Genomic DNA, 4,830 nt, shown 5'->3' with positions numbered 1-4,830 from the left:
ACCCAACTGGAATGTGAAGTGCCGCCATCCTCTAAATCTGTCACAGATTCCAGGCTCAAACTGCTAAGGTAGGACACCCACAGGCAGCTGGCTCTGGAAACAACTTTGCTCTCTCCATGGACAGGACAGGCTCATGGGGAAGAGAGGTGATCATTTACATGCCCTGACTGTGGGAGCCTTGCATGCTGTGATTTTGAGAAAACTGTGACTACACCATAGGGCATGGTGGCACTGGGTCTCTGGCCAATCACTGTGTCTGGTGTCAAAGCTCAGAACTCCCTGACTGATTCAGGTGGGTCATTGCTGAGGGTTCTGTGCTCACACTGAGGACTGCACAGTCCTTTTGTGAGGTTCATGTGCCATTGTGGATTAAGGTTGTATCAACTGTGGCTAACCACTGGCATGTATCACCTTGGAAGAGAGGAAGTGAGGTTGTGATTATGCCAACAGATGTAATCATACCCTCTGCTCTGCTTACAGTAGAGATCTACCACCCCCAATTGGGTATCACTCTGGAGATTTTCACCTCATCCTAGAGCACTGACCACAGTAGCCCCACCCAGCAAATGCCTCTAAGTAGTCACTGAAAGAGCAGACATTCCATTAAGTCACAGAGGTATAGTTCAAAGATAAAATCCAGCAGTGGAGAAAACCAACAAATCTTTCCATAAATGCCAAAAAATAAATGCATAAGTACAAGAAATAAGAAGGAGTAAGAAACATGATTCCCCAAAGGAAAATAACAGCTCTTCAATAATAGAATATGAGAATGAAGAGATTGATGAAATGCCTGAAAAAGAATTCAGAAGAATAATCATATGACTACTCAGAAGCTATGAGAAGCAAATTAATGAGCTAAGGAAATCCATGTATGACATAGGTGAAAAATTTCCCGTGAGATTGAGATTTTGAAGAGAAGTCAAACTGAAATGCTAGAAATGAAGAATTCAATATATCAAATAAAAAATATAGTGGAAAGATTTTAACAATAGACTTGGTGAGATAGAAAAAAGGCTATCAGAGCTAGAAGAGAAATTTTTAGAAATAGCTCAGTCAGACCAAAAAAAAAAAAGAGAAGAAATTAGAAAAAAACCAGTGCTGGAGATTTATGGGATACTGTCAAATGACCCACCACACAGGTCTCTGGAGTTCCTGAAGGTGTAGAGAGAGAATGGATTAGAAGGCCTATTCAGTAAAATAACAGTAAGCTTCCCTAATTTGGAGAAAGAAAGGGGCATTTAATTGCAGGCAGCACATGGAATTCCTAATAGACTTGACCAGAAAAGATCATCACCACAACACATTGTGGTCAAACTTTCAACAGTAAAACATAAAGAAACGATTCTAAAATCAGCACAAAAAATGTCACGTTATCATCAGATCTCCAAGAGATGCACAGCTGATTTCTCATTAGAAATTCAAGAGGCTAGGAAGAATGAAGAAACATAATCTAAGTCTTTTTTTTATTTTTATTTTTTTGACAGGCAGAGTGGACAGCGAGAGAGAGAGACAGAGAGAAAGGTCTTCCTTTGCCGTGGGTTCACCCTCCAATGGCCGCCACGGCCGGTGCGCTGCGGCCGGCGCACCGCGCTGATCCGATGGCAGGAGCCAGGTACTTATCCTGGTCTCCCATGGGGTGCAGGGCCCAAGCACTTGGGCCATCCTCCACTGCACTCCCGGGCCACAGCAGAGAGCTTGCCTGGAAGAGGGGCAACCAGGGCAGAATCCGGCGCCCCGACCGAGACTAGAACCTGGTGTGCCAGCGCCACAAGGTGGAGGATTAGCCTAGTGAGCCGAGGCGCCGGCCTAATCTAAGTCTTAAAAAAAAAGAACCTTGTCAACTTAGAATACTATACCCTGCAAAGTTCTAATTTATGAATAAAGGTGAAATAAAGACCTTCTGTAACAAACAGATATTGAAAGAATTTGTCACCACTCACCCAGCCTAACAAATGTGCTTAAGGATGGGCTACATACAGAAACACAGAAAGATAGTCATCATTGTGGAAGAATGTGAAAGCAGAAAATCTCCTTGTAGAAGTATAAAGGAAATCCAAAGAAATCAACTGGAATATTTATGGAAAGGCAAGGCCAAGTCACTTTTTATCAATAGTATCCTTGAGTATAAATGGCCAAAATTCCCCAATTAAAAGACACAGACTGGCTGAATGTATTAAAAAACAAGACCCATCTATTTGCTTCAAACACATATCATCATCAAAGCTACACATACACTGTCAATGAAATGATTGAAAAAGATATTACATGCTAATGGAAAGCAAAAATGAGCAGTTATAGACATTCTAATATTAAACAAAATAGACTTTGACACAAAAACTGTTAGGAGACAAAGAAAGGAACTTTGTGATGATTAAGGGATCCATTCAACAGGAAGATGTGACTATAATAAATGTATATGCACCAAATTCCAGGGCTTCTGGCTATATAAAATGAATATTAATGGATTTAAATGCAGACACAGACTCCAATACAATAGTAATGCAGGACTTTAACATCCCACTTTTGTGAGTGGATATGTCAACTAGACAATCAACAAAGAAACAACGGAGCTAATCTACATTACAGACTAAATGGACCTAAGTGACATCTGCAGAATATTTCATACCACAGTTGCAAAATATACATCCTTTCCATCAGTGCACATAACTTTCTCTAGGCTAAGCCACATTCTAGGCCATAAAGCTAGTCTTAGCAAATTCAAAACAATTTAAATCCTACCATGTAGATTTTCTGACCACAGTGGAATGAAGCTAGAAATTAACAACTCAAGAATCTCTAGGAAGTATGAAAACACACAGAGACTGAACAAAACACTCTTGGATGAACAGTTGGTCATTGATGAAATCATAAGCAAAATAAAAAAAACTCCTGATCGGGCATCTGAAAGCCGGAGAAGTGGGGTTAGGCAGAGGGAGCACTATGTCTGTGGAAGTCCCCGAGACAGTCTCCATGGAGGAGCAGAAGGAAATGGAAGATAAGGTGACTAGTCCAGAGAAAGCTGAAGAAGCAAAATTAAAAGCAAGTTATCCTCATTTGGGACAAAAGCCCAGAAGTTCAGATTTCTTAAGGAAACAATTGCAGAAAGGGCAAAAATACTTTGATTCTGAGGATTAAAACATGGCAAAAGCAAAAATGAAAAACAAGCAACTTCCTACTGCAGCCCCAGATAAAATGGAGGTCACTGGTGACCACATTCCCAATCCACAGGACCTTCCTCAATGGAAGCCATCCCTTGCTGCTAGCAAGCTGGCTGGCTGATTAAAAGAGCTGAACTGCATGAATCTTCTAATTCCCGTTATTTCTCTTACTATGTTACCTATCCACTTCTTACTTCCTTTCATTTTCTAAGTCATTTGAGAATGACAGCTTTGCAGGTAGTGGTAGCATGTGCTGCAATTGTAAGGGAATATATATGTGTAGAGTTTTTGATTAAATAGTGCACTGATAAAGACATGATAGAGCAATGTAATCTACTTGAAAATAATTGTATATATTACCTAACTCCTAGTGTAGGTTCCAACAAGTAACGAATTTTACAATTTTAATAGTTTGGCTTTACTTACTTCATCTTAATTATACCTTTGTATATTACCCTTATTTAACATAATCTCTGTTGTATTGATTTTTTTCTGTATTTTCCTTTTGGATTTTGTAAAACAGAAGTTTAAGGCCACAAGTTGTAAGAAAAGTTACATAATTCAAACACAACTAGATGGGACTCCAAAAGATTTGCATTTCTGTGGTTAAACTTGAACAGCCTTAAACCTGTTTCAGCTTTAACAACAGAATTTTACTTGGGCAATATTTGCCCATTCTGGTGTAACTTATGTGACTCTAGTACCTAACAGCTGCCATTGAAGCTACTGTTCTTACTCAGTTCTATAACGGTAGTATACCTTTTGTTGTTGAAGATGTGAATGACGTTTGCATGTGCATTTGACTGTTGAATTCACTTTTGTGCCATTTTTGTAAATACAATAGTTTTGTACAACCTTTCACAAATGTCTGTATTAATGTCACATATTAAAAAGTAGTCAATGTGCCAACCAGGAGCATAAAAGTTACTACACAAACCCTGTCATTACAGCTTTTGTATGATAAGAATTTGAAATCTCAGGCTTAAAGAATACCAAACTGAAGTCTTTGCTTAGTCTGCCATAGACTTAAGCTTTTTGTTTGTTTCTGATATCCATGACATTCAGTGGCTTTGTGCAAATACGGTATGTTGCTTAGGCATATCTTTGGTCCTATGCAGAACATTCATTTTGACTTTTCTGAAAATAACAGTTCACATAATTTATATGAACTTTTTAAATGTAGATACTTTTTACTTCCACAATTCACTTTGGGTATGCTAGAGTAAAAGGCTTTCATATTTGGCCTTCTGCCCACCTCCATTGTCTGGTAATTTTTTTTTTTTTTGCTTTTTTTTTTTTTTTTTTAAAGGCAGAGTTAGACAGTGAGAGAGACAGAGAGAAAGGTCTTCCTCCCGTTGGTTCACCCCTCAAATGGCTGCTATGGCTGGCACTGTGCCGATCCGAAGCCAGGAGCCAGGTGCTTCTCCTGGTCTCCCATGTGGGTGCAGGGCCCAAGCACTTGGGCCATCCTCCACTGCCCTCCTGGGCCACAGCAGAGAGCTGGACTGGAAGAGGAGCAACTGTTTTTTTTTCCTTCTTTGATTCAAATGGTATAGGGCTGTTCAAACTATAAGGAAGCATAGATGTGTATCCTTACTCTTCAAGAAATTTGCTGTGCTGAATCCTGCATTTTATAACACAATAATGACATTTGCTGCCTCATTTCTCAGTT

At 39.5% G+C, this 4,830-nt stretch overlaps 1 pseudogene; it reads left to right on the top strand.

Annotated features, from left to right (window-relative positions):
• Nucleotides 1-2,940: 2,940 nt before the first annotated feature.
• Nucleotides 2,941-3,298, top strand: LOC100359035 (cAMP-regulated phosphoprotein 19 pseudogene; annotated as a pseudogene).
• Nucleotides 3,299-4,830: the final 1,532 nt, after the last annotated feature.

This window comes from Oryctolagus cuniculus, chromosome 3 (genome assembly GCF_964237555.1).
Source record: "Oryctolagus cuniculus chromosome 3, mOryCun1.1, whole genome shotgun sequence".
Taxonomy (NCBI): domain Eukaryota; kingdom Metazoa; phylum Chordata; class Mammalia; order Lagomorpha; family Leporidae; genus Oryctolagus; species Oryctolagus cuniculus.
The sequence above is the reverse complement of the archived record's forward strand: the minus strand, read 5'-3'. Positions and strand labels throughout refer to the sequence as shown.